The sequence below is a fragment of the Macaca nemestrina genome, chromosome 12 (assembly GCF_043159975.1).
Source record: "Macaca nemestrina isolate mMacNem1 chromosome 12, mMacNem.hap1, whole genome shotgun sequence".
NCBI classification, from domain to species: Eukaryota; Metazoa; Chordata; class Mammalia; order Primates; family Cercopithecidae; genus Macaca; species Macaca nemestrina.
Window position 1 is genome coordinate 55,730,186 of NC_092136.1, and position 12,863 is coordinate 55,743,048.

At 36.1% G+C, this 12,863-nt stretch overlaps 1 protein-coding gene across 7 annotated transcripts in view; it reads left to right on the plus strand.

Annotated features, from left to right (window-relative positions):
- Window positions 1-12,863, plus strand: part of LOC105488765 (SET binding factor 2) — a 547,946-nt gene that overhangs the window by 190,584 nt on the left and 344,499 nt on the right. The window lies entirely within an intron of this gene.

The following is a 12,863-nucleotide window of genomic DNA, read 5'->3' on the forward strand; positions in this document are numbered from 1 at the left end:
ATATTTCTCATTTCTCCCCACCTCCTTTCTACTTAATATAATTCTCTTGAGAATATATTTTTAAGTAAATGCCATTAGTTTTGTGTTGGTCTGGCTTGTGGACCAGAAATTTTTGAAAAGATGATACTTTATTGAAATATATGTTAATGTTTAAAATTTTATCTTGGAGAACAGCTTTATTTCTTTCATTTCCAAGCTTTTTTGGTATGTAACTGCCCTGTATACATGTAATATTTGTTTACAAGAGGTATTAAAGTACTCTGGGTATCCATGAATGTAACAAAGTTGTTTTAATTAAGGTAAATCAGGGAATAGAGAAAGTGAGATTGAGCCAACACTTGAACGATTTATACTATTTTGATGAATAGTTGGAAAATGAGGGAGGCATTCAAGAAGAAACATTTTGAAAGACACAGAATCAAGAAACAGTGAAACTTTTATTGGCATGTAGGTTGTTTAGGCCAAAGAAGTACAGTCGTGCTCTGCATAATGACATTCCAGTCAACGACAGGCTGCGTATATGATGGTAATTTCATAAGATTAATGCCATATTTTTACTGTACCTCAAGGTGTATATACGGACATACAGTGTGGACTCATAGACGTTGGAGACCTGAAAGGTGGGGGGGTTTAAAGGATGAGAAGTTACTTAATGGGTTCAATGTACACTACTTGGGTGATATGTGTTACATTAAAAGTACAGACTTCACCACTATGCAGTATATCCATGTATCAAAACTGCACTTGTACCCACTAAATTTATACATTTTTTAAAGACCATCTTTTGGAGGAGGGCAGGACCCAGATTCTATGTGTCAGTATTTACATAAGCAGTGGGAATACTGATGATGATCCTGGGGCTGATGATAATTATTTCACTTAGTTTATGGAATAACCACTATATGGAAAGGCCTGTTTTAGGATCTGAGAATACAATGAGAAAGATAAAATCCTTGCCCTGTGGAAGTTTGCTTTTTGGTGTTTCTCATTATTCTGATTACCATAGTTTGGCTGTTTGTCCCACCCAAGCCTCGTGCTGAAATTTGATCCCAATGTTGAAGGTGAGGCCCTAATGGAAAGTGTTTGGATCATGGGGGTACACTCCCTCAAAAATAGATTAATGCCTGTCTGCAGGGGGATGAAGAGGTGAGTGAGTTCTCACACTATAATTTCCAGCGAAAGCTGGTTGTTACAAAGAGCCAGGCACCTCCCCTTCAGTTTTTTGCTCTCTCTCTCATCATGTAGTCTCTGCACATGTTGGCTTCCCTTCCCCTACCTTGAGTAGAAGCAGCCTGAGGCTCTCACCAGGTGGCTAATCTTGAAGAGTCCAGCCTGCAGAACCGTGAGCTAAATAAACTTCTTTTCTTTATAAGTTGTCTACCCTCAGGTGTTCCTTTATAGCAATGATAAACAGATGAAGACACTGTGGATGTAGTGTATAGTAACTGTCTTTTCTGTGGAATGGCTACATCTCTTAGACTACTCATGCTATGAAGTTTGCTGGGCATGGTAGCACACGACTGTAATCCCAGCACTTTGGGAGGCTTAGGTGGGTGAATTGCTTGAGTCCAGAAGTTTGAGACCAGCCTGGGTAACATGTCAAAACCTCGTCTTTTACTACAAATACAAAAAATTAGCCAGCCATGGTGGTGTGCGCTTGTAGTCCCAGCTACTCAGGAGGCTGAGGTGGGAGGATCACCTACACCCAGGAAGTCAAGGCTGCAGTGAGTCAAGATCATGCCACTGCACTCCAGCCTAGGCAACAGAGTGAGAACTTGTCTCAAAAATAAAAAAATTAAAAAGTAATTTTAAAGCTTGCAAAGGAAATGACACGTTGACACTTCAGATTACAGTGATATCTGACAGAGAACCTACCACATATTAAGTACATAAATCTCAAAAAACACCTGTAACAAAATCATTCTTTGCCTGCCAGGAATCAAATGAAAATAAATTCCAAAATACCAGTTCAAATCATGGCTGAGATTTCAATGGCAGAAACAACCCAGATTTTACTGAAAATGCCGACTGATTGAAATACTCCACAGTCATTATTGTTTTTCAAATCACAGGATACGGTATAACTTGTGACTTGGAAATAAATCAAAATATACATCTAAAGAAAACTAATGAAATATGACTGAAGCAGTTCAAAATTTGTTAGTTTTAGCCCTCATGAGCTTCGTGAGCTTCATAAAAATATGTTTGGTATGAAATACTAACACTGTTTTTGATAAAAACCTGTCTAAACAAGATGAGTATTATTTACCGTAACAGAAAAACAACGTTTTAGGCAGATTTGGGCAGTTAGCTAACTAAATTTAACTTCTGTTATCGCAGTCATTCGGAATATTTACTGCTTGTTTACTTAATGCAACCTTTCTGAGAAAAGCACTTGCAGAATATTCACTGGCTGCTAAATGTTATTGTTAGAATCAGCAACCAGAGATGGTTATCTGTTTAAGCTGTTTATCTTTGTCTCTTGAAAAAAAATTACGGCAAATGGAACACAATGTTCTACTGCAACGGCTCAGTCTAAATTGTATCTGGATAATAGCAAAATGGGTGTTTCCTTGGAACTTCAGATTGAAAAGCAGCCTGGAGGAGAAGATTTTCAATAATTACATTATCAAAAGTAAAACGTACAGTGACAAACTTTTCCCTTGAAAATACACATCAAAATTAGCCATCACAGATGAGAGAATGATTGACTGACAAGCACCAGGACCCAGAAGAAGGAAGATTTAAGTGCAAGATCTGACCTACACACCAAACAACAAAAAAGACAAAATGGCTAAGTGGTCTCCAATTAGATTCACTCATGAGAAAACTTTGGTATATAAAATAAAATAAAATAATAGCACATCTTCCATTTACATAGCACTTGGCATTTTCAAAGGACTTTAGATCAAAGTGAAGTTTTTACTCACTTCCTCAAGTGTTAATTGTACCTTTTGGAGGGTGGTCTTAATTCATTGTTTATACCTAATTTAGTGTTTACCACAGTCCACATTGCTTTGTTACAACTGATAATAAAACAGGCAATCTGGACCACAGTATTATAAATAGCCAAAGGGCTATGCTTCAATTTTTATTTCCCTAGACCTAGCAATATATCTCTGTCCAAACAGAAGCTAAGTAAAACTTTGTTGAATTTCACTTTTTTCCCTGTAGTATCCTCAACAACTCCATGCTAAGGTGAACATAGACATTATTATACCTGTTTTATAAAGGAGGAAATTGAAATACAAAAGTGCCCAAATTCACTCACCTAGGCTCCAGGACTTTAGACTTCTGGTTTAATTATTCTCCTCTGATTGTACCATAGTGCTTAGAAAACTTGGGGGCAGGAATTCGTGGAGAACTTACAGAATTCAGAATGAAGCCAAGCAATTGCACATTATCAATAAGGAAACCAATTATATATTATCTACTGCAGAGGACCAGCAAGTGAATTACATTACATTTATCATCCTAACTTTTCCTTGCCTTTCCTTGTCCAGTTAAATCGGTAAGAGTTATGTCAGGTATATTCAAAAATCTACTAACTTAGGAACCTGTCTTCAAATCAGGATGGCATGATAGTGAACCATCAATCACTGATTGCACACAAAAAATATGGCCAGGACATATAAAACATACGAAAAGATAAAAGACAGAGCCAAGTTCAAAAGCAAGATAAACACCTCAATTGCCAATAATTAAACAGAAATTGTATAAAGTAGAAAAAGGAAGTAGCCTGTTGATGATAGAACTTAAACAGAAATGACAGTTTAGTAACACACCAGCACTTGTCTCTAAGAAGGCAGGTTAGAACACACACACACATGCATGCACACATGCACATGTGTGCCAACCTCCATTTACATTTTTTAACAAACTGCTTGCCTGAGTATACTTGGGGGGTTGGGGGGAAGGACAGCTGACATGCCTATTAATCTATTAGAAACGGAACCAAAGTATCAAATGTGTCTATGAAAGAGTCTTCCATATGTACAATATAACTGGTGATAGAAGAAGAATTATTTTTGGCAGGGGACAGGAGGGTCAAGATGAAAGATAAGGACAGACAGGTATGAGCAGGGAGAAGGAAGTGAGAGAAAACAGCCTCACAAAAACATCTTCCACTCAAAATGAGCCAGTAAAACAATATTCAAAATCATATGGAGAAATCTGCTGCTAAAAATTACAACCAGAAGAAGAAAAGTCAGAACCTGAATTTGCTTAATATGAAATTAATTTTACAGAAATAAATAACCTTAAAAATATGTGCATACCAAATGTTCAAAAAGACAAATGCAGACAAAACATCAAATAAAAATGAACAGAAAATGATAAAAACAAAAGCAGGACAGAAATGTATGGATGAAGAGAATCCAGTTAGAAAGTTGAAAATGAAAAATACAGTCGTTGAAGTAAACATAAATCAGTACATTAAATAAAAGCTTCTCTAGATAGAGTTAAAGAGAGAATTCAGGTAGTCCTGATACATTTACCAGAAACTCAGTATAGGGTCAGAAAAAAGCAATTTAATTTACCACAACTAAAAGACATATAAGGTAGACTGAAAGACTCTAATATGAGTTTGAGAGAAAGGGATTAAAAGAAACAGTGAAGAAACAATAATTGCTAAAAGGTTTTGAGAACAAAAGAAAAATGAATCAAGAAACTGGATGTTTGAAGTCAGCATGAAAAGACGATATTTTCAAATTGTTTCTTAATCTGTGAATTTCCCATAGATTTGTCTCTACCTCAACATCCTAGTCTTTCCTGTTTTGTTTTGTACTAATTTGTGGAATGCATATGCGATTTTATTATATGCATAGATTATGAAGTCATGTCAGGGCTTTTAGGGTATCCATCACCCAACTAATATATATTGCACCCATTAACCAATTTTTTACCATGCTACCCCCGCCATAGCTCCTCACCTGAGTCTCCCTTATATATATAATTCCACTCTCTCATCCATGTGAACTCATTTTTAGCACCCATTTGTAAGTGAGAACATGTGGCATTTGACTCTGAGTTATTTCACTTAAGATAACAGCCTCCAGTTCCATCCATATTGCTGTAAAATACATGATTATATTCTTTTTTATGGCTGAATAGTATTCTATTGTATATACCTACCACATTTTCTTTATCCAGTCATCCATTCGTGGACACTTAGTTTGGTTTCATCTTTGCTATTGTGAATAGTGCTACAATAAAAATACACAAGTGTAGGCATCTTTTTGATGTCGTAACTTATTTTCCTTTCAGTAGATACCCACTAGTGGAATTGCTGGATATAATGGTATACTTTTTAGTTTGAGATGTCTTCATACTGCTTTCCACAGAGGTTGTGCTAATTTACATTCCCACCAACAATGTATATGCATTCTCTTTTCTTTGCATCCTCACTAACATCTGTTATTTTTTGACTTTTTAATAATAGTCATTCTGTGTGGTGTAAGATGATGCCTCATTGTGGTTTTAACTTGTATTTCTCTGATTATTACTGATTTTCAGCATTTTTTCCCATGCTTGTTGGTCGTTTGTATGTCTTCTTCTGAATAGTGTCTGTTCTTGTCTTTTGCACACTTGTTTTTTTTTTTTTCCCAAAAGTTCCAGGGTACATGTGCAAGATGTGCAGGTTTGTTACATAGGCAAACATCTTTCCACACTTTTTAATGGGGTTAATTTTTTGTTTCGTCTTGTTCTTAGTTTGAATTCCTCATAGATTCTGAGTATTAGTCCCTTGCTGGATAGATACTTTGCAAATATTTTCTGCCATTTTGCAGATTGTTTGTTCACTCTGTTGATTATTTCTTTTGCTGTGCATAAGCTTTTTAGTTTAATTCACATTTGTTTATTTGTCTCTGTATGTTTTATAGAGATGTGGTCTCACGATGTTGCCTGGGCTAGTCTTAAACTTGTGGCCTCAAGCAGTCCTACTCTATTGACTTCAGAGATGCTGGGAGTCCAGGTGTAAGCCACCATGGCCAGCCATTTTTACTTTTATTGCGTTTGCTTTTGAGGTTTTATTCATGAATTCTTTGCTTAGGTCAATGTCCAGAAGAGTTTTTCCTAGGTTTTCTTCTGATACTTTTTATAAAGTTTCAGGTTTCATATTTAAGTCTTTAATCCATCTTGAATTAATTTTTGTATATGGTGAGAGATATGGGTTCAATTTTATTCTTCTCCATATAGCACTCCAATTTTCCTAGCACCATTTATTGAATAAGGTGTCCTTTCCCCATTGTATGTTTTTGTTGACTTTGTCAGAAATCAATTGTCCATAGGCATGTGGCTTTATTTAGTTCTCTGTTATGTTCCATTGATCTGTGTGTCTATTTTTATATTAGTACCATGCTGTTTTGGTTATTATAGCCTTGAGTAATTTGAAGCCAGGTACTGTGGGGCCTCCAGCTTTGTTCTTTTCGCTCAGGATTTCTTTGGCTATTTCAGCCCTCCCTTGATTCCATATGAATTTTAGGATTATTTTTTCTAATTCTGTGAAAAAATGATGTTCCTATTTGGATAGGGATTGCATTGAATCTGTAGACTGCTTTTGTCAGCATCATTGTTTTAATGATATTGATTCTTCCAATTCATGGTGTGGGATGTTTTTACATTTGTTTGTGTCATATTCAGTTTTTTTCATCAGTATCTTATAGTTGTCCTTGTAGAGATCTTTCACCTCCTTGATTAACTGTATTCCTAGGGTTGTGTTGTTGTTTTGGTTTTGGTAGCTGTTGTAAATGGGATTGACTTCTTGATTTGGTTCTCACCTTGGTAGTTATTGGTGTATAGAAATGGTACTGATTTTTGTATGTTGATTTGTATGCTGAAACTTTAATGAATTCTATCAAATACAGGAGTCTTTTGGAGGAGTCTTAGGGTTTTGTAGGTATAAGATCATATTGTCAGCAGAGATCATTTGAATTCTTCTTTTCCAATTTGGACACCTTTTATTTCTCTTGCCTGGTTGCTCTGGCTAGGACTTCCAGTACTATGTTGAATAAGAGTGGTGATAATGGATATCCTTATCTTGTCCCAGCTCTTAGGGGAAATATTTTCATCTTCTTCCCCCTTCACTAGTGATGTTGACTGTGGGTTTGTTTTATGTGGCTTTTATTATATTGAGATATGTTCCTTCTGTACCTATTTTGTTGAAGGTTTTTATTATAAAGGAATGCTGAATTTTATCAAATGATTTTTTGTATATGTTGAGATGATCATATGGTTTTTGTTTTTTATTATGTTTATCTGGTGAATCACATTGATTTGCATATGTTGAGCCATTCTTGCATCCTGGGAATAAAACCTACTTGATCATGGTGCATTATCCTTTTGACATGCTGTTGAATTCAGTTTTCAAGTATTCTGTCAAGGATTTTTGGGTCTATGTTCAACAGGAATATTGATATGTAGTTTTCTTTTTTTGTCATCATTATTGTGTATTTGCTGTGCTTTGATATCAGGGTAATACTGGCATCAGAGAATGAGTTAGGGAAGTTTCTCTCCACACTAATTTTTTGGAACAGTTTTAGTAGGACTGGTACCAGCTATTCTTTGTACATCTTGTAGAATTTGGCTGTGAATCCTCTGGTCCTGGACTTTTTTGTTGATGGATGAATTTTTATTACTAGTTCAATCTCACTAATTATTAGTCTATTCATAATTTCTATTTCTTTCTGGTTCAGTCTTGGGAGGTTGTGTGTTTCCAGGAACTTATACATTTCCTCTTGGTTTTCTAGTTTGTGAATGAAGAGTTGCTCATCATAGTCTCTGATGCTCTTTTGTATTTCTGTGGTATCAGTTGCAATGTCTCCTTTTTCTTTTCTGATTGTGTTTATTTGAATCTTTTTTTTTTTTCTTGGTTAATCAAGTGTTCTATCAATTTTGTTTATATTTTGTAAGTATCAACTTTTTTATTTTTGGTTGATCCTTTGTGATGTATTTTTTGGTCTCAATTTCTTTCTATTTGCTTGATTCTTTGTTATTTCTTTTGGCTTTGAGTTTGGTTTGTTCTTGGTTTCTAGTTCCTTGAGATACAATGTTAGGTTGCTAATTTGCAATATTTCTTTTTTTTTCCTTTTTTTTTTTTTTTTTGAGCTGAAGTCTCGCTCTGTCACCCAGGCTGGAGTGCAGTGGCGTCATCTCGGCTCACTATAACCTCCGCCTTCCAGGTTCAAGCAATTTTCCTGCCTCAGCCTCCCAAGTAGCTGGGACTATAGGCACATGCCACTATGCCTGGCTAATTTTTTGTAATTTTAGTAGAGATGAGGGTTCACCATGTTAGCCAGGATGGTCTCAATCTCCTGACCTCAGATGATCGATCCGCCTCAGCCTCCCAAAGTGCTGGGATTACAGGTGTGAGCTACCGCTCCTGACCATTTATTTAAATGGAGGTATTTAATGTTATAAATTTCCCTCTTAGCACTGCTTTTGCTATATCCCACAGGTTTTTGGTATGTTGTGTCTCCATTTTCATTCTTTTCCATTTTTGTTGTAAATTTCTGCCTTAATTTCATTGTCGACCCATAGATCATGCAGGAGCATATTCTTTAATTTCCATGTGTTTGTATGGTTTTGAAAGTTCCTCTTGGAATTGATTTCTAGTTTTATTCCACTGTGTTCCAAGAAGATACTTAGTATGATTTTGATATTTTTAAAAAAATTTATTGAGACTTCTTTTGTGACCTAACATATGTACTGTCTTGAAGAATGTTCCATCTGTTGATATATTCCTTGTATAGAATGTTCTATAAATGTCTGTTAGGTCCATTTGGTCTAAAGTCCACTTTAATTTTCTGTCATGATACTCTATGTAGTGCTGTCAGTGGGATGCTGACATCCCCCGCTAGTATTGTATTGCTATCTATATTTTTCTCTTAAGTTTAGTAATACTTGTTTTATGAATCTGGGTGCTGCACTGTTGGATCCATATATATTTAGGATTGTTATATTTTCTTGGTGAATTGATTGCTTTATTATTACATAAAGACTTCTTTTTTTTTTTTTTTTTTTTTTTTTTTACTGTTGTTGATGTAAAGTCTGTATTATCTGATGTAAGTAAAGCTATTTCTGCTTGCTTTTGGTTTTCGTTTGCATGGAATATGATTTTTTACCCCTTTACTTTCAGTCTATACATGTCTTTATGAGTAAGACACATTTCTCATAAACAGAATATAGTTGGATCTGTTTTTAAATTCATTCCATGAATCTGTATCTTTTAAGTGGAGCATTTAATCAATTTATGTTAAAGAGTAATACTGATATGTAAGGTTTTTGTTTCTATCATAATGTTAATTATTGTCTACTTGCCTTTGGGATTCTTTTTTTTTTTTTTTTTTTTTTTTGTCTGTCTTTTTAGGTTTAGTAGGGTTTTGTCACATGGCCCTATGATTTATTTGTCTTTCTCATATGTATAATTGTTTTATAAGACCTGTGAGTTTTATACTTTTGTATGTTGTTAGAATGGAGAGTGTCAACCTTTTGTTTCCATGTTAAAAACGTCATTGGTTTTTTTTAATAGGACTGGTCTAGTGGTGATGAATTCCATCAGCGTTTCCTTGTCTGGGAAAGACTTTATTACTCTCTTACTTACTCTAGCAGGATATAAAATTTGGGGTTGACTTTTTATTTTTTTTTTTTGAGATGGAGTTTCACTCTTATTGTCCAGGCTGGAGTGCAGTGGTGCGATCTCAGCTCAGTGCAACCTCCACCTCCCGGGTTCAAGCAGTTCTCCTGCCTCAGCCTCCAAGTGGCTGAGACTACAGGCACACACCACCAGGCCCGGCTAATTTTTGTATTTTTAGTAGAGGCGGGATTTTACCATGTTGGCCAGGCTGGTCTCAAACTCCTAACCTCAGGTGAACCACCCGCCTCAGACTCCCAAAATGCAGGGATAACAGGCGTGAGCCACCGCGCCCGGCCCACATTTTTTTTTTTCTTTAAGCACTTTGAAAATAGAATCTCAATCTTTCTGGCTTGTAAGGTTTCTGCTGAGAAGTCTGCTGTTAGTCTGTTGGGGTTTCCTTGATAGGTCACTAGATGCTTTACTCCTGCTGATTTTCGGATTTTTTTCGCCCTCTTAATGTTAACCATAGGCATTCTGATGACTATGTCATGGTGAGTTTCTTCTTGCAATGTATTTTCTGGAGTTCATTGAGCCTCTTGTATTTGAATATCTAGATCTTTTGCTAGAATAAGGAAGTTTTCAATAATTATTTCCTCAAATCAGGTGTCCAAACTTTTTTCTTTTTCAGGAGTACCTATGATTTCTAGGTTCAGTCCTGTTTTCATAGTTCCATACTTCTCAAATGTTTTGTTCATTTTTTAAATCCTTTTTTAAAAAAATTTTGTCTAACTGGATTTGAAAGACTTGTCTTCAGTTTCTGAGATTCTTTCTTCCATTTGGTCTAGTCTGTTGTTGGAACTGTCAACTGCATTTTGGAATTTCTTCAATAAATTTTTCATTTCCAAAAGTTTGGTTTGGCTTTATAGATAAGATAGATGGATGTAGATATCTTTGGTGAATTTCTCAGTCATATCCTGTAAATGTAGATACTGATGTAGTTGTATAATATATCTTTGCAGATTTCTCAATTATATCCTGAAATCATTTTCTAATTTATTTGCGTTGGTTTTCTGGTTTCTCCTATACATTGTTCAGAGATTTCTTTTTTGTTAGGCTCCATTGCTGTTAGAATTATGGTGTTTCTTTGAGGTGTCATAGCACCTTGTTTTTTTTTTTTTAATATTTCCAGTATTATTGCACTGATACATTTGCACATGGGGTGACAGTTGCTTCTTCTTATTTTTGAATTTACTTTTACTGAAAAGTAACTTTTTCCTTCTTCAGGATGCATCTATGATGTATGTTGAGTAGGGTTCTCTGGCTTTGCTTCTGGGTGCATTTAGTAGCATAGACTATGTATGATTTCCTTGGTTATAAATAACCTCAGTTTGGTGGATTTCTTAAGTGCTAGTTGCAGTCATAATGTAAGGTTGAGCACATGGGTTCAAGGTCTCCTGAGTAGCCAGGGTGTGATGTTGGTAGTAGAGGTCACACAAAGCTTGTCTGTTTTTCAGTTTTTTTAAATTTGTGTTTTATTATTATACTTTAAGTTCTGGGGTACATGTGCACAATCCACAGGTTTGTTACATAGGTATACATGTGCCGTGCTGGTTTGCTGCACCCATCAACTCATCATTTACATTAGGTATTTCTCCTAATGCTATCCTTCCCCCAGCCCCCGAACCCCTGACAGGCCCTGGTGTGTGATGTTCCCCTCCCTGTGTCCATGTGTTCTCATTGTTCAGCTCCCACTTATGAATGAGAACATGTGGTGTTTGGTTTTCTGTCCTTGTGTTACTTTGCTGAGAATGATGGTTTCCAGTTTCATCCATGTCCCTGCAAGGGACATGAACTCATCCTTTTTTATGGCTGCATAGTATTTCATGGTATATACGTGCCACAATTTCTTTATCCAGTCTATCATTGATGGACATTTGGGTGGGTTCCAAGTCTTTACTATTGTGAACAGTGCCGCAATAAACATACGTGTGCATGTGTCTTTATAGTAGCATGATTAATAATCCTTTGGGTATATACCCAGTAATATGATGGCTGGGTCAAATGGTATTTCTAGTTCTAGATCCTTGAGGAATTGCCACGTCTTCCACAATGGTTGAACTAATTTACCCTCCCACCAATGGTGTAAAAGTGTTCCTGTTTCTTCACATCCTCTCCAGCATCTGTTGTTTCCTGACTTTTTAATGATCGCCATTCTAACTGGCATGAGATGGTATCTCATCATGGTTTTGATTTGCATTTCTCTGATGACCAGTGAGGATAAGCATTTTTTTCATGTGTCTGTTGGCTGCACAAATGTCTTCTTTTGAGAAGTGTCTGTCCATATTCTTTGCCCACATGTTGGTGGGATTGGTTGTTTTTTTCTTGTAAATTTGTTTAAGTTCTTTGTAGATTCTGGATATTAGCCCTTTGTCAGATGGATAGTTTGCAGAATTTTTCTTCCATCCTGTAGGTTGCCTGTTCACTCTGCTGATAGTTTCTTTTGCTGTGCAGAAGCGCTTTAGTTTAATTAGATCCCATTTGTCAATTTTGGCTTTGTTGCCATTGCTTTTGGTGTTTTAGTCATGGAGTCTTTGCCCATGCCTGTGTCCTGAATGGTATTGCCTAGGTTTTCTTCTGGTTTTTATGGTCTTAAGTCTAACAAATAAGTCTTTAATCCATCTCGAGTTAATTTTTGTATAAAGTATAAGGAAGGGGTCCAGTTTCAGTTTTCTGCATATGGCTAGCCAGTTTTCCCAACACATTTATTAAATAGGGAATCCTTTCCCCATTGCTTGTTTTTGTCAGGTTTGTCAAAAATCAGATGGTTGTAGATGTATGGTGTTATTTCAGAGGCTTCTGTTCTGTCCTATTGGTCTATATATCTATTTTGGTGTCAGTACCATGCTGTTTTGGTTACTGTAGCCTTATAGTATAGTTTGAAGTCAGGTAGCATGATGCCTCCAGCTTTGTTCTTTTGGCTTAGGATTGTCTTGGCTATGTGGGCCCTTTTTTGGTTTCATATGAACTTTAAATTAGTTTTTTCCAATTCTGTGAAGAAAGTCATTGGTAGCTTGGTGGGTATGGCATTGAATCTATAAATTACTTTGGGCAGTATGGCCATTTTCATGGTATTGATTATTCCTATCCGTGAGCATGGAATGTTCTTGCATTTGTTTGTGTCCTCTTATTTCCTTGAGCAGTGGTCAAACCCCATGCCATTGTATCAGCAGATAATGTAATAAGCTCTATGGGTTGACCTTGCAGCCAGTAGGTGGTGATAGCATGTGAGATC